The sequence below is a fragment of the Zingiber officinale genome, chromosome 9B (genome assembly GCF_018446385.1).
Source record: "Zingiber officinale cultivar Zhangliang chromosome 9B, Zo_v1.1, whole genome shotgun sequence".
Classification (NCBI taxonomy): Eukaryota; Viridiplantae; Streptophyta; class Magnoliopsida; order Zingiberales; family Zingiberaceae; genus Zingiber; species Zingiber officinale.
Window position 1 is genome coordinate 55322956 of NC_056003.1, and position 18470 is coordinate 55341425.

Below are 18470 nucleotides of genomic sequence, written 5' to 3' on the forward strand. Positions count from 1 at the left end.
ATCAACATGAAGGTGCATGGATGGAGTTTTCTTTTCTTGCTTCTATTTTTTGTTGTGTGTTTATTGTCTGTGGTCGTAACCTCCTTATATAGGTTCTTAGATCCGTAGCAACATCCAATGGTCGATTAATGGTCATTCACTACCTTTACTCACCAAGCTCGAAACATCAGTCGCCAGCTATCAATGGTCGGGTCATTTTACTTGGTGGGTTTCAGATTCTCCATTAATCATCAATTAATGCATCCGTTACACACTTAATAGTTAACAAAAAGGATTCATGTGGCAAAATATAGGTTGATTCGATTAGACAAATTACCCCAATTGATCCCGATGTATGCAAGTAACATGCACACAAGAGCTATTTGAATTAGTACAATCTAGGCCATGGATTTTCACCCCCTCCTATCATCATGGGAATGCCCACAACTTTAATAGTTGTGACTATATACAACTTTAATGTCACTCAACTACCAATGTGAGACTAATGTCCTATTCACAATGAAGTCTCTTTCCATCCACAACATTTCCATTCACATGTTTTTCAACTGCCTCTGGATCCTTTATATAGATCAACTCCTAGAACACTCCATATGACTTGTGATGCAGAAGTATTCAGGGGCACAACATTTATCTCATATCATCCAACACGGCTATGCTCCTCTTTGAGTTGCTGCAGAAGAAAATGGGGATATCAACCTCTCTTTTGGATCTTGAAGAAGGACAATCGAGGCTACTTATAAGGAAGATGATTAGTTTATGGCCTCCTGACATGGTTACACTCTATTCGAAGTCCAAACGAGATGGAATTAGCTAACTAGGTCACCAACACTCTAGATTTGGTCTTTTAACTTTTCCTTTATTTGTTTCAAATTTTAAGAATTATTTTTCCTTTCTAAAAAATTTATATTTTATCTCTTTTTTTAGGATTAATTTTCTTTTCTTAAAGTTAGTTTAGATTTCTTTTAAGATTAGTTTTTTTATACTTTTTCTTTTTTTTTTGTTACGACTTTTTCTTATTTTTTAAGTTATTTAAATAAGGATTAGGGATCTTGTAAAAATATGCTAAATTTAGTTTTGATTTGAATAAATAAATTATTTCCATTTAAACCTAGAGGCGACTCCTCTTTGTTTACAAATTATATATATATGTCTTTCTCTGCAAACCTCTAATTCGAACATCGCGCTCGGAGTTTCATCTCCTATGTCAATTGGTATCAGAGCCTTAGATCCCATGGATAGTCATCATGGTCATGGATGTGAAAGGCAGGTTCTAACTGAGGAAGTCTCACACTATGATCATAGTGCCCGAGATCTTAAAAATTGTAAGTTCTTTTATTTTAATTTTGATAAAAATTTCTTGAGAAAGATATGGACGACAAGATTGGAATAATTAGTGATCCAATTTATGATGAAGAAGAGGTCGAGGCACTTGATGAATCGGTATTTGATGATGAAGTTGATGAGGTGCTTTATGCCAATGACCTTGAGATTTTGGTCTTATTTGAAGATGTAGTTCGTGCCGTATCAGAAGACAATGCGAAGAAAAGGGAGACTATGGATGTTGAAGATGTTATTTTGAACTTGAGGATGAGTTATTTTCAACCTGGAGCATCTGATACAGGAGCATCCAGAGACACAATTATCTCACATCATCTAACATGGCTATGCACCCCTTCAAACTGCTATGAGAAGAAAATGAGGCTACCAACATCTCTTTTTAGATTTTGAAGAAGGATGATCGAGGCTACTTATAAGGAAAATGATTAGTTCGTGGTCTCCTGACATGATTACACTTTATTCAGAGTCTAGACGAGACAGAATCGGCTAACTATGTCATCAAAACATTAGATTTGGTCTTTTGACTTTTCCTTTATTTATTTCAAATTTTTAGAATTAGTTTCCCTTTCTAAAAATTAATTTAAATTATATCTCTTTTTTAAGAATTAATTTTCTTTTCTTACAGTTAGTTTAGATTTGATCTTGTTTTTAAGATTAGTTTTTTTTTTACTTTTTATTTTTCTATTGCAACTTTGTCTTATTTTTTAGGTTATTTAAATAAGGGTTAGGCTCTTGTAAAATCATGTTGAGTTTGGTTTTGAATTGAATAAATAAATTATTTTCGTTTAAACCTAGACACAGTTCCTCTTTGTTTACGAATTATCTTTCTATGTCTTTCTCTACAAATCTCTAATTCTAACGTCACACTTGTTGCTCTCGGAATTTCTTCCCCTGCGTCAACTTGGTACCTAATTGAGTCCCCGAAGCACCACACACGAGGTTGTTCCTAAGATTTATACTAAATCCTTGCCAATGAGCTCTAATCTAGATGAGATCAAGATGGACGAAGATGTAAAGTTTGGATAGGTCAATGGCACTTGCAAAACAATGAGTTTGATGGCATGGAAAAGGTTGGCTATGGGATTAGGATTAAAACGACATCTTGACTATTGATATCTTGCACTCATAAGAAGGTTAGAAGAGTGTTGAGGTGGACCTCGATGAAATCTGTCTAGCACTCAAGCCAGACCTTAAAAGAGAGATTAGGAAATAGGCAAGAATAATGTACCTCTCACATCATTTACTTATAAAGGGGAGAAGACTAGTGAAGAACTATCCCTCCTTTTCCCAAAGGACTCACATGTGTCACGTATATTATCATCCTTCATCTCCCTCCTTTGTAACTATCATAGCCATGCTTGAGTCTAGGCTCTTAAAATCGCTGGCTTCCATGTGTACTTCAAGCTCACGTTCTCAAACCCTCAGCTTCCGAATACTCAGGCACTTGGACACACAAACGATCAATGCTGAGTGCTTGTACGATGACCAACCTTAGTGAATAACATGATGCTCAACAACATTACCTTTTGTGGGTTCCATCTTTAGTGAATGATATGATGCTCAGCCACATTGCCCTATCTGGAGATGTCAAGTTCCTTCTGGAGCACAAGGAGATGGATCATTTGACGCCCTACCTCGACAAAGGGGGAGCCACCCTTTTTTAGAGTATACACTCACCCCCATCGCCCGCTAGACGCTCCTCGACCTTATCGAACTCCATTCTCACCTAATCATGTACTGCGATGTCAAGCCTGCCAACCTCCTCATCAACTCCGTTGGCATGATCAAGATTGTCGACTTTGATGTGGGCATGATGCTATGGCGGTCGTTCGACCCTGTGGCTCCTACATGGGGACCTACGCCTACAAGAGCCTTGAGAGGTTCAATTTGGTGTCACACAGTGGCAGCCTTGTACTGGCGGTGTTGGAACTACACCATTGTCACTTCCCACTGGGCAACCCAATTGAGAGGCATTGATGGTGGCAATCTACTTAGGGGAGACGATAGAAGAGGATGAGACAAGTAAAAGAGATAAAAGAGAATTATTAAAATTCATCGGATCAAATCACCAAATCAAATCAAATTAGTATTTAGATTATTCTAATAATTCTATTATAATTATTAGAATAATTCTCAGAATTATTCTTAGAATAATTTTGTTATTTATTAATTGATCAATTGACCAAGTACTTTTTGAAAATTATATATTGTATTGCCCTTAGGACAAATATCAATGAATAATAGATTTTATTGCTCTTATATTATTTCTTACTCTCTCCCTATTCTTATTCTTACAATTCTGATAATTCTCTTTTATTTCTTTTAACAGGTGGTCAGGGGTACATTTCATTCGGGCTCAGGAGTGTACCATATAGATGCATCCTTTGACTAACTTAATATCAACAGTAGTGATACGGTACATAACGGTAGGTTCCGATAAGGTCAGGTAGTCAAAAGTCAAGGGGATGTGGTAGTCAGAAGTTAAGGGGGCATGGCATTTAGAAGTCAAGGGTGTGGCAACCGAAGTCAAGGGGACGTGGCAGTCAGAAGTCAGGGAAAGAAGAAGTGGGATCGTCTGACGTCATCAACCGCATGATTCCCGATCGGGTGCTTACAGATCAGGATCCTAGATCTGAGACATGATGTGCAACCGGGATAATGCCTGACCTACTCTAACTGGTGGAGTTTTCTCAGTTTGGTCTATATATCTAGGCCTGGCACTGAGAGGCCAACTCCCGGTCGTCTCTTTAGCAATCCAAACAGGAAGATGGGGCTCTCGCCACAGCTCGTCCTTCTCATCAAGACTCGAGTCAGGTGTTATACCCGAAAGATCATCCTGAGTTGCCCCTAGTCAAACTCGGACGGGACAGAAGGCACTAGTCGACAACAAGGTCAGGGAATCATAATTGCCTGTCAGAGATAATTGTTGTATGTTATAGAATATTCCAGTGGTCTACGGTCATCTGTGAATGGAACCTTCTTCCAATCCATGGGTGGGTGTCATGCGTCCTCCATTACCTGACAGGTCCTGACACCCGACATTCTCTAACATTGGTTAGGCTCCAGAGGTACACACAGTCATGTAAAAAGGGAGGGCCTCTCCCTTGAGCAGGTACACATGCATTTGCATTTGTCCTCTACAGTTCTTTTTTCCTCCGTACACCTTTCTTCTAGGGAAAAGTACCTGACTTCTTTGGGGACTTTTCCCCTGGTTTCTGGCCTCTAACATTTCGTGTGCTTGTCTGAATGTGCACAAATCTTAAGTACCGCCGGCTTAGTTACCACCATCCATTAGTGCCACGTGGGGATCTATTCTCTTGGGCACATACAATAAGGGTGTTGGTGTGAGAAGCACCAGACGAACGAACATGTGTTTTGATTATCTCAAAAGGTTCAAAGTTAAGGCTATTTGTTATCTGACAAGTTTGAATGAGATTACAAGAAAGTCCTAAGTATTCTTATGCAAAAGTTCTAGCTGCGGTTAGGTAGGTAGAAAATCTTAGGGGGCGATAACCCTAGATCTTAGGGGGTGGTAACCCTAGGCAAAAAGTCTTGGTAGGTCGAACACTTTGGGAAAAATCCTAGAGTCAGGGACTCTAGGTTGAAATCCTGGTGTCACGAACCGAGTGGAAGTCTGGATGGGCTATGGAGTGAATGCCCAGCATGAAGACGGGAAGCTTTGGACTCTGAGCAAAAGTCCAGTTGGTCTAGAGGATCAATCTGACAACAGGTAACTTCTCCTGAGAGGAGTAGGTGAGGTTGTGTTCCCCAAAGAGGGAATAGTAGGGGTCAGTTAGACCTAGGATTTTCAAGAAACTCAAAGTCAGAATTGGGCAGTCCAATGACTGTCAAATACTTGTATTTATCTTATATTATTGTGGTAATTTGGTTTTACAGGGTATACTTTGTTTGTGGACTAATATACCTTGCAGAATGAAGTTGCCCAAGGGAATGTTTGGATGAACAGTGTCCAAGGTGCATCTAGGCTGTTGGAGGCGCCTTGGGTGCCTTGGTCAAAAGCCTCACACAGCAAGGCATGAAGGTGCATTTCAAGGAGATGGAAGGTGCCTTGAATGCTGGATGGAGGGCACCCTCCATGGAGTTTGGGGGCGCCTTCGGGTGGATAAGCAATGGACGCCACGAAGGTTATCAACGTCATGATTTCGGGATAAGTATCCCTGCTGAAGGCGCCTCCTATGGATACTGGAGGTGCCCTCAATGGGCTACTTAAGGCAGTCTCGAGCAGAGGCTGTAACAAACTTGATTTGAGCAATCTTTCTACTGTGCACTGCTCAAAGGACGATCCGACAAAGTCATAACGCGACTCTGACAACCAGAAGTCTAAAATTCTATATTCTTAGTTGTTGATATAATTTCCATTACTGCATTTAATCATTGTACTTTAATTTGTAATATTACAAATTGATAGTAATTGCTCAAAGTAAACACTCAACGAGGGTGGATCATGGAGTAGGAGTCGCCACAGGCTCCGAACCAAGTAAAAATCTTGGTGTTTATGTTTGATTCTTATTATTCTGCTACGTATCTTTGTCGATTATTTCAAAACGAAAGTGAAAACCACGAGCGCTATTCATCCCCCCTCTAGACAAAGTCGTACTCGACTCTGACAACCAGAAGCATTCAATTCTCTTTTCTTACTTGTCGGTATACTTTTATTTATCGCATTTAAAATGTACTTTGATTTGTAAATTTTTGAAGCTATAGTGATTTCCCATCGAAAGCACTCTTACGTGCGGGCCTTGGAGTAGGAGTCACCACAGGCTCTGAACCAAGTAAAAATCTTGGTGTTTGTGTTTGATTTTTATTTATTCCGCTACGTGTTTACTCTACAAACGAATTAGCCACGAGCGTTATTCCCCCCCTAGTGCTTTATGATCCTACAATTGGTATCAGAGTGGAACCGCTCTTATCGGTACAACTATCGTTCGAGCAAGTTTTGCTTTTTCGTCTGTTTTTTTTTAAATTAGATTCTTATGACTTTCATTTTTTCCCTCCAAAATTATTTTTGAAAAAGTTATTTTCATATTTTTACCATTGGTCAGTATTAGCAAAATATCACATTTGCCCAAATTTAAAACATTAATTTTTATTATTGTTTTATTATTATTATTATTTTTACAAATTATCATTTTATTTTCTCCCACACTACTAATCCAAGACCAAGTCTTGGAACATTCATAATTTTTTTCTTGTGTGCGAGATTCTATTTCAATGGCCCATCAAGAAGGCTATAGCACAACCCACCCACCTCTCTTCTCCGGAAAAGACTTCGGCTATTGGAAGGGTCGAATGGAGTATCATCTGAAGACTTAAGTGGAAATGTGGATAATAATCTAAACTAGATTCACATTTCCCACTGAAGATGGACTCCTTGTCCCTTGCGACAAATGGGGCACGCCAACCTGCAAGAAGATTGAGGTCAATGCCAAAGCGACATACACTCTCCAATGTGAATTAACAAAGGAGGAACTAAACTGAGTTGGCCCGTTCTCAAGCGCCAAAGACTTGTGGAAGAAGCTAATTGAGCTGCATGAAGGGACCTTCGATACTAAGATAAGTAGAAGAGATCTAATTTTGAATAAATTGTATAACATAAAAAATGCAGGAAGGTGAAACGGCAAGCCAACTTCACGCACGGATTCAGGACCTTCTGAACAACCTTCATGCAATCGGACAGAAGGTTGAAAATCATAATATCATCAAGTATGCATTAAATGTATTTCCGAGGAACGCCTTGTGGGCATTCATGGTAGATGCTTACAAAGTGTCTAAGGATTTATCGTTAATCAAATTAGATGAATTATTTTCTAAATTCGAGCTTCATGAACAAACTAATACTACTCCGACCGAGAAAGGTGTTACTTTGATTGCAGGAACAAGTAGAATGTGGGGATCAAAAGCAAAGTGCAGAATCGAACCCAAGTCCGAAGATGAATCAGACTCAAAAGATGATGAGATTACCGCCGAACTCGTAAAATTGGTACGAAAAATATGCAAAAAGAAGAAGGTGACTCAATCGAACACAAAGGCCAAGTCTAGGGTTACTTGCTACAGCTGCAACAAGAAGGGACACTATAAGCCTGATTGTCCAAACCAGAAGCAAGGAAGAAGGAGGGTGTTGAAGGCAACGTGGTTCGAGTCCTCGGAAGAGTCCGACGAAGAAGAACACAAGCAAACAAACTACCTTGCTCTACCGGTACAAGCGTATGTTGCTGAAATGGAGTCCGAGTATGATATCAAGAGAGAATTAGAAAACGAGTCCGAGAGAAGCCATGGATCTGTATCCATTTCTAAAGGGCCTAATCACATTGTAAGCTCTCTAAATTCTGGTACTAACGTATATGATTTACAAAATTTAGTTTCATATTTATTAAAAAATTGGCCAAATCCAACGTCTGGGTCAAGTCACTCCAAAAACAGGTAACAACTCTTAAGGAAGTAAGTAACTCAAGTTCTTTGACTGAGCAAGTTTAGGAAGAAAAATTCAATTTGAAAACTCAAGTCAAAGAACTCAAGGACTCATTGGAATAGTTCACTTTGGGTTCCAAGAATCTTGATCTAATTCTTGGAAAACAAAGTGCCATATACAACCAAACTGGGCTTGGATACAAGGTCAAACAAAGATTTAGATCCTACTTATCATTAGTAAATCGATCAAATAGAAAATTAGTCCAAGCATGGGTTCCCAAGTCTAACTTGATTAATCAAGTTGGACTTGGTCGATATTGGATCCCCAAGAATCAAATCTACTACCTTGATAAACCCTATCGAGGCTATGATCCAGGCGGAGCCGATAAAAAGATCATTTTTATCAATAGATAGATTTGTTTGATACTTGCTTTATTGCTTTCACTATACATGCTTAGACTAGGGTAGATAATGACCTAGGCTTGATTTACACTTGACTAGTTTGATCGAGGAGTTTCAGAAAGAAAATTAAATATCTAATTTCTTTGAAAGGCTTTCTCTAGAAGTGGTGAATGATCTCATACCCAAGAAGGCCTAGTGCCTCGCCACAACCTGAAAGTCAATCATTGAAATAAATATGTAATTAACTAACTATAAAACCTTAGTCTAACTCAATTGTAAATCAATCCTTAGATTGGAATTTAAATTGAAGATTAAATTAACCATCTCACAAAATTATTAAGGTTTGAAAATCTAGAAAAGGGTAAGATAGACCTAGGTTTAAAGTAGTTAACCAAACCTAAATTAATTAAATTAAAGCTAACTCAATTAAAATTCATAATTAATTATAAAATAACAATTAATTTCAAAACCTAATTAATTATAAAAGTTTAATTAATTTCAAAATCTAATTAATTACAAAATCTAATTAATTACAAAATCATAATTAATTTCAAAATGTTAATTATTTTCAAATCATAATTAATTTTAAAATGTTAATTATTTTTAAATCATAATTAATTTTAAAAGATAATTAATTTTTAAATCATAATTAATATGTAAGTTTATAATTTCAAACTTAATTAATTTTTAATATATTTTCAAAATTTTAGTTATTGTCAAATGTTTAAATCTAATTAAACACATATTTTAAAATCTGAAATTGAAACTCTTTGAAAATTTAAACTTATATTTTAAAATCTCAATTTTAATATTTTTAAATATTGATAAAATTAAAATAAACTTAACTCCATCTCACACAAACTCATAAGTTTTACATATTTGATAACTTAGAAAGGGTAAGATGGAAAATCAGAAAAATAGAAAACTACATTGGAAAATTAGAAAAATAGATAATTTCTTTTATCTTATACATGCTTGGACTCTAGAATCCTCAAAAATTTTAAGACATTAATCAAGGGGGAGTAAAGGGAGTCAAGTTAAGTTAATTTTTTGTTTTGAAAAGTTAAAGTATTATTTTTCAAAATTTCAAAGTTAAACTTTTTTTTTTGCTCTTTGAAAAACTATTTTTTAAAAAAAAAATCAGTTTTCCTGTTTAACTATTTTTTTAAAATAATCCTTAAATATTTTATTTGAAAAAATAAATTTAAATATTTTTGTATCTAGAAAAATAAGATTTTTTTTTTAAAAAATGGGTACTTAACTAAGCTTCTTATCAAAATCATTTTTAAACTAAGTACTTAACTAAGCTTTTCATCAATTTTTTTAACTAAGTACTTAACTAATCTTTTTATGAAAATTCTTTTTAATCTAAGTACTTAACTGAGCTTTTATCAATATCCTTTTAAATCTAAGTACTTAACTAAGTTTTGATAAAAAATTTTAAAACTAAGCTTTTATCAAAAAAAATTTTAACTAAGCTTTTTATCAATTTTTTTTTAAAGCTAAGTATTTAACTAAGTTTTGATAAAGCAAAGTATTTGATAAAGTTTCTTTTAAAAGAATTCATCTTCTTAGCTAAGTTTTTTTTTACAAGGAATTATTTTTAAAGTTAAATGTTTTATCAAAATCTTTTTCATCAAAATCATGTTAAAGCTAAGTTTTTCTCTAACTCTTTGTCAAAGCAATTATTTTCAAAGAAAAAAATTTAGCTATGTTTTTTTTTAAAAAAAAAGGAGGGCTAAGACTGTTTCAAAATTTAAGATTTGTTAAGTTTTTTTTCGGCTAAATAATTTTCAAAACTTAAGTTTAGCTAAGTTTTTTTTTAAAAAAAAAAAAGCTAACTATTTTCAAGACATTTCTAATTTAGCTAAGTGTTTTTCAAAAAAAATCTTTTCAAAGCTAAGCTTAGCTAAGTTTTTTGAAAAAGCTAACTCACTTTCAACGCTTAAAAATTAGCTAAGTTTTTTAAGTGTTATCCTTCAAGGGGAGCTTAAGTTAAACAGAGTAAATTTTTTACTATCTTTATATATTAAACAAACTTTCTCTCTACTTATTTTCTTTTTGATATATATCAAAGGAGGAGAAAGAAGTTAAAAATTAAGAGTTAAACATAATTTTTGAAAAGGAGGAGCATAAGGAAGTTCTTTTTTACAAATTATTGTATTTATGTTCATGCTAAAATTCCTTTAATTATTGTTATATTTTACTTAACTTTGAACTAGGTTGCTATAATAAAAAAGAGGGAGATTGTTGGTGCGAGAAGCACAAGACGATTGAACTGATGTTTTGATTATGTCAAAGGGTTCAAAGTTAAGGTTATTTGTTGTTTGACAAGTTTGAATGAGATTGCAAGAAAATCCTAAGTGTTCTTAGGCAAAAGTCCTAGTTGCGGTTAGGCAGGTGGAAACCCCTGACGGGTGGTAACCCTAGGTCCTAGGGGGTGGTAACCCTAGACGGAAAGTCTTGGCAGGTCGAGCGCTTCAGGCAAAATCCTAGAGTTGGGGACTCTAGGTTGAAATCCTGGTGTCATGAATCGGGTGGAAGTCTGGATGGGTCATGGAGCGAACGCCCAACATGAAGACGGGAAGCTTCAGATGCTGAGCAAAAGTCCAGTTGCTCTGGAGGATCAATCTGGCAACTGATAACTTCTCCTGAGAGGAGTAGGTGAGGATGTGTTCCCCGAAAAGGGAACAGTAGGCATCAGTTCGATCTAGGGTTTCCGAGAAACTCGAAGTCAGAATCGGACAGTCCAGTGACTGTCAAATACTTGTATTTATCTTATATTATTGTAGTAACTTGGTTTTACAGGGTATACTTTGTTTATGGACTAATATGCCTTACAAAATAAAGTTGCCTAAGGGAATGCTCGGATGAACAGTGCCCGAGGTGCCCAGGTTGTTGGAGGCGCCTCGGTGCCTTGGTTGAAAGCCTCGCACAGTAAGGCACCTTCCAAGGAGATGGAAGGTGCCTTGAACGTTGGATGGAGAGCACCCTCCATGGAGCTTAGAGGCACCTTCGGGTGGATAAGCAACGAATGCCGCAAAGGTTATCGATGTTGTGATTTCAGGATAAGTATCCCTGCTGAAGGCGCCTCCTATGGATGCTGGAAGCGCCCTCAATGGGCTACTTAAGGCAGTCTCGAGCAGAGGCTCTAACAAACTTGATTTGAGCAATCTTTCTATTGCGCACTTCTCAAAGGATGATCTGATAAAGCCATAACTCGACTCCGATAACCAGAAGCATTCAATTCTCTTTTCTTACTTGTCGGTATACTTTTATTTATCACATTTAAAATGTACTTTGATTTGTAAATTTTGCCTCTCCGTCAACACCAGTAACAACTCATCTGACCTTCGTCTGACTCAGGTTCTGGACAAGATCATTTTGGCACCATTTGTGGGAACTTCCTTCACCTGTTATGGGATGTGAAGATAGAGGATACCGGAAGAATCAACGTCACCATGACAGCAGGAGAATATGAACTGTTTAGGAGGGAAAGAGGCGAGTGACTTCTGAAAAATAGACCACCACTTCACACCCACACAAGATGCCTGTAATTTTTAAGGACCTGATCCGCATCTCGAATAGGGGATCTAAAAGAAAACAACCCAATGATTTCCCTCAATCTTTCTATCGAGAGCCCTACCTAGACTATTACAACAAGGGCCTGAACTGTTATAATAAGAAAGATCAGCCACAAGCCTCCATGGCTAAAAGCTCCCCGCCTAGAGATTCAAAGAAGGGGAAATCCATAGTCCTCTGGGAGGAGCCCAGGGTGGTACCTGAAGAGCAAGTGTCCTTCTCTCTAAGGGTACTCGAGGAAAAACTACCAAAGGGATACAAGCCCCAGCTATTGGAAAATATGATGGTAGCAAGGACCCGAAGAATCACTTTCAAAAGTTTCAGAACGCTGCTCTTCTACACCAATACAGCGACGCCATCAAGTGTCGGGTGTTCTTAAACACTCTATCTGGCTCAGCACAAAAATGATTCGATGGACTGCTGAACGGGTCCATCACTTGCTTCCAAGACTTTAAGACTATTTTCCTGCGCCATTTTTCCAGTAGTAGGAAGTATCAGAAGATAGACAACTATCTCTTTGCCCTCAGACAAGGGTCTGCGGAATCCTTGAGGAGTTATATCAAACGCTTCAACCAAGTAGCCCAAGATGTACCATCCGCTACCTCGGAGATATTGATGTGCGCCTTCTCCCATGGCTTGGTGGAGGGGAAGTTCTTCTGGTCTCTCATTTAGGATCCCATATGGAACTTTGATAAGATGCTGGGGAGGGTCGCTAGTCCATTAGCGTAGAAGACGCCCAGGCAACTCGGCGAAAAGCAGACAAGGCGCTCGCTCATGCCAACAAGCTGGAGAAAAGGCCGGCCTAACCCCTAGCTCAGCCTTTTCCCCACTCCAAAGATACCTGACCAGGATTCCCACCTTGTCAAGACTCTAGGATGGTTCAGCGGGTAGAGGTTGTTCAAGCCCTAAGACCCGGTCAGTGGGAACCTCGCTATTGCACTTATCATCGATCCCACACCCATGCCATTGGGGATTGTGTCCAGTCGACCGTGACTCTCGACGCGCAGCTAAACTGGGCCTTCCTCTATCTAAGATCGCGCCTAAGCTTCAGAGGCTGCTGGCTAGCTAGCCTACCGCAGTAGTTCAGTCAAGTAAATCCCTGTCCAAAAATACAGGTCAGGGAAGCCAGCAGCCATGCCAGGGCAAGGAGTGTGGGAATTCTTGGAGGAGGAGAACAGGGGAAATACGGTCATCCGAGAGATAGGCATGATCTCTAGAGGGCTCACAGATGGAGATTTCGCTAGGGCTCAGAAATCTCATGAGCGACACCTAGAGATACACGCTGTAAGATGCAGTCGGGAGCAAGCTGCTGGGCTTATAATCAATTTCGGACCATAAGACCTGGAAGGGTTAGAGCTCCCTCATGATGATGCCTAATAATCAAAGCAGTCATAGCCAACAACCGCGTGGCCAGGTTTTTCGTTGATACCGGAAGATTTGTCAATGTGTTGTTCAAGAATACGTTCGACGACATGCAAATTGATGCCAGTGAGCTCCAGCCAATAGCCACTTCATTGTACAAGTTCACCTGAAATGGGGTAAGACTAATGGACCAAATTAAGCTAGCCATATCTCTAAGTAGCAAGCCCCTAGTGAGGACTTAGAGAAGCACTTTCATAGTGGTGGATTCACCATCCTCGTACAACGTTATCCTGGGAAGACCGACACTACATGAGTTTCAGACGGTAGTCTCCACTTTCTATTAGAAAATTAAATTCCCTGTAGGAGACTAGGTTGGGGAAGTCAGAGGCGAGAAACTGGTCTCTCGTAAGTGTTACATTGACATGGTAAAAGTGGAGGCCTGCAAGGTCCAAAGAACCCAAGATGGCGGAATCCACATCATCCAAGAGGAGCCCCTACCTACAGCAAAGAAACTCATCCCTTGGGAAGAAGTCCAGCTCTATCCAAAGCGACCAAAAAGCATTACCCATATATCAGGCGATTTGTCGATCAAGATCAAGACAGATCTGGTCAAATGCCTGACGTGCAATAGGGACATCTTCGCTTGGTCCCCCCGAGGAGCTGCCGAGAGTCAAGCTCAAGGTAGCTGAGCACAAGCTACATCTTCTACCTGATGCCCATCTGGTCAAGCAGAAGAAGTAGAACTTCTTGGTTGAACAAAATAAGATAATCCGAGCTGAAGTGAACCAACTCTTGAAAGCAGGGCACGTTAAAGAAGTACAGTTCCTATCCTGACTCTCTAACGTGGTCCTGGTGTCCAAACCTAACAATAAGTGGAGGGTCTGGATCAACTTTCGAGACCTCAATCGAGCCAGCCCCAAAGATTGCTACCCGTTACCAAGAATTAACTAGATGGTGGATTCTACTTCAAGTTGTGAGAGGATCTATATGCTCGATACCTATCAAGGGTACTATCAAATCCCGGCCCTCTCACTCTGGAAGATCAAGAAGAGGTTAGCTTCATCACAGCTGATGGCACTTTCTGCTATAGTGTTATGTCATTTGGTCTACGCAACATAGGAGCTATGTATCAGCGAATGATGGATAAGATCTTCCTAAAGTAGATCAAGTGAAACATGGAAGTTTACGTAGATGACATCCTCATCAAATCCACCATAGCCACTAGCCTTATAGCTAATGTGGAAGAAACTTGTGATACCTGTGGCAGCATGGCTTAACGTTAAACCCACTGAAGTGCCTTTTTGGGGCCGCGAGGGGGGGGGGGGGTTCTTAGGGTATCTCGTTACTGAGTTAGGAATCGAAGCCAACCTAAAAAAGGTCCAAGCTCTCCATGACATGTAGGCGGCCAGGAATCTAAAAGAAGTACAGAAGCTAGTAGGCAGGATTACGACGCTCTCTCGATTCATATCCTAATCTGCAAACCGAGTGCTCCCTTTCTTCAAGGTGCTCAGAAGGGCTGCCAAGTTTCAGTGGGATGGAAAGTGCAGCAAAGCTTTTGAGGAATTGAAGCAACATCTGGAAGCCTTGTCCTCGCTGTTTAAGCCTATTGCTGGAGAGCCGCTCTAGGTATATCTGTCAGCTACCCCTGAGGCCATGGGGGCAGTGTTGGTAAAGGAACAGGATGATGTATAGCGGTCAGTGTACTTCTTCAGCCACTTATTGAAAGGGGCCAAGTTCCGATACACGACCCTAGAAAAGTTGATTTATGGATTGGTCCTTATGGCTCGCCACTAAGACCTTACTTCTTGGCACACCCAATCATTGTTCTGACCAATAGCACCATGGGGAAGGCTCTTACTAACATGGAGATAGTTGGTCATCTCATCAAATGGGCAGCTGAGTTGGGAGAATATGATATACAATATCAGCCCTAAACAGCGATTAAGGTGCAAGCCCTAGCAGATTTTCTGACAGAGGTCCATCAGCCTTACTCTGAAGAAACTTGGAAGGTCTATGTAGATGAATCATCCACTCAACAGAGAAGTGGAGTAGGGATACCCCTTATATGCCCTCAAGAAGATATTATGCAACTAGCGGTCACGCTAAACTTCAGAGCTACCAAAAACGAGGTGGAGTATGAAGCATTACTGACTGGGTTGCAGGCAACTTGGCATGTTGGGGCCACCCGGGTGATCATTTATTCAGATTCTCAGCTGGTAGCTCAGCTGGTAGCTCAGCAAGTGGTTGGTACCTTTGAAGTTAACAATAAGAAGTTGCAGCTATACAGAGAAGTATATGAGAAAATGAAGGAGGGTTTCAAGGAAGTCACAGTGACCAAGATTCCCCGAGCAGACAATCAAAGGATAGATGAACTAGCAAAAATGGCCAGCTCTCTGCCACTTGGGTATTGGATAAGTCAATAGCTCAGAACTTTCTAATAGCTCAGATCGATCAACAAAATAATTTGGAAGAGCTGATTGATTGGAGAGCTGCAATAATTATTTATCTTCAACAAGGCATTTTACCAGTCGAAGGGGGAGAAGCCAGATCAATCAGAAAAGTGCCCATGCATATACACTAATCGGGGATCAATTGTACAAGAGAGCCTTTTCTCGACCACTACTTAGATGTTTAGGCCTAGATGAGGCGGAATATGTTATGCAAGAAGTGCATCAAGGGTGTTGTAGTAACCATGCAAGCGGAAGGAAATTGGCTCGCAAAGTACTCTTGGCCGGGTATTTTTGGCCTACCCTGCAAAGGAACGCTCAGCAGTTAGTAACCACCTGCCTCTCTTGCCAGAAGCATTAGAACTTGACCCATCGACCAACGAAGACTTTGAGAACTTCCATAGTCTCTTGCCCCTTCGACCAATGGGGTATGGATATTATGGGACCTTTTCCCATAGCTCCCGGACAGAAATGCTTTCTAATTATGACGATGGATTACTTTTCCAAATGGGTAGAGAAAGAGACCCTAGCCAGGATAAGGGAGGGAGTTGTCATCCAGTTCTTATGAAAGAACATTTTGTGTCAATTCAGAATCCCATACAAGTTCGTCATAGACAATGGTCGACAGTTCTAAGGATGCAAGATTCAGGAATGGTGTCGAGGATTTGGCATCACTCAGGCTTTCATGTCCATGGCCTACCCACAAAGCAATGGGCAGGCCGAGGTCACCAACAGGGAGATAGTCCGAGGATTAAAGATCAAGCTGAACCATATGGGAGGTGATTGGGTTGAAGATCTCCTGAGCATTCTTTGGGCATACCGTATAACCCTGCGAGAAAGTACGGGACTCACGCCTTTCCATCTCATCTACGGCAACGAAGCAGTCATGCCTGTCAAGGTTGGAGTCTTGTCTGATCGACGGTTACTGTAAGACCCTGAGAATGCTGAGCAGCGGCTTCTAGAGTTGGATCAAATCAGTGAAACTCGGGAAAGGACGGTTGCTCGGTTAAACGCATACTAGCAAGGATGCAGCAGACCTATGATAAGAAAGTTATTCCCCGTTTCTTCAGAGAATGGAATTTAGTATGGAAAAGGTGCAAACCGGTAAGAGAGGTAACTAAGTTAGCACCTCAGTGGGACATCCCTTATAAGGTCATTAAGAAGCTAACGTCCGATGCCTATTACCTACAGGATGCTCGGGGTAGGAGGCTAGATCGCCCATGGAGTGCTAACTATCTTCAGCCTTATCATATTTAAAAATGTTATTCCTTTGTAATAATAGTTGTTTAAGAAAAGGATCTAAGGATGTGGAATAAACATGACAGGAATATGCGCAAAACTTCAGCCGGGAAATCCTGACCTGGACTAAGTCTAATCTCTTCAGCAAGCCATTCCGGAAGTCCTTGAGATATAGGGGCAAGACTTAGTTAAGGCCCACCACACTCCCTGGGGCAGGTCTAGAACAAAGCTCTTCTAAACCCTGCTGACTATCAGCTAGGGTAAGTAAAGATCTAAAGAGTATCTCGCAACAAGCTCTTGAAGCTCAGGACCTAACGAACTCTGCACCACTTACAGATCCTTGTACACACGGATCCAAAAATCCCCATTGCAAAGTGAGAACTGAAAACCTTAGACGAGTTTTATACATAACAATACCATGTGCTAAAGTAAAGCAGTCATTTAAATTCAAAAAAAAATATCATCAAGCATTTCTTTGATAATCCGATGATGGTCTAGAAAATCCTCAAGGGGGTCAAAGGATAAGTACCCTCCCTCTTAGAGTTGTTGGACTGCTCCTACTGCTCTATACGCCAACAATCGGACAAAGCAATCTCCTACCTACGAACCAAACTCTAGAGAGTGCAGGTACTCCACCCGATCAACCAACCGGCACTCGTTCTCTCCCGACTTGTAGGTTTCGAAGGCCTGAGTTGGCTGAGACAGTGCTGATCGGGCTTGAGATAGCTCTTCTCACAAGGAGTCCAGCTCTGTAGCTTGAGATTTCAGATCCCTTCCTGGGTCAGGTGATCTATCTCTTGTTTATGCATGAGCTTGAAGTCCTCTAAGGCTGCAGTTTGTTGGGCCATCTCTAACTGTGCCTTCTCCTTGAGAGTCAGCTCCTCTTGGTACTTAGCTTCAGATGACTGGTGGAGCACTTCTAGTCTCTTCTTGGCATCCCGAAGCTGGTCAGTATGTAGTTGGGCTTGGCCTAGGTCTATGCCGGGGATGCATTGACCTTTCTCAAGGTCTCCATCTTTGCCTTTAGTTGGGAAATGGCCGAAAAGGGGTCAGAAAGTTGAGACTCTAGATCAACTACATGATCCTTTAAAATCTTATTCAACCGATGTATATGCGAGAGCGTCTGACCTAAACGCAGCGACTGGGCAAAAATATATTCATAAGAACAGGTAGTCAGAATAGGAGGAGGGGAGCTATAAGAGAAAATGGAGGCTTACCATGGTGGCAGTTTCAGAGGATAGGTCCACCTGGGCAGGCAGTGAGAGGATATCCATCTCCTACATAGTTTGCTCCCACTAAATCGCTAGTTGGCCTCGTAGTAGGACAGCGCAAGTAGGGGCAGCAGGGTAGCAACGCAATCCCTACTCTGAAGGCAATGTAGCACGAAACGGGAATAGCGAGATCAAGATGAGCCGGGAGTGGTCCCACTAGGGCCAGATTGAGAGGACGTAGGCCCAGATTGAGTAGAGAGGCTAGATTGAGATGAGGTAGGCCCAGGTTGAGTGGAAGGGCCAGGTTGAGAAGAAGTAGGCGGTCGAGGAGGAGAAGGGTCAACCCGGGCGATGGGTGTAGATTGCCACTTCGGATCGATATCTTCTTTAATGACCGGGGTCATCCCTCGATCAGCTCCTGTCCTAACTTCTGGAGGAATAATAGGGTCGCTCGGGAGTT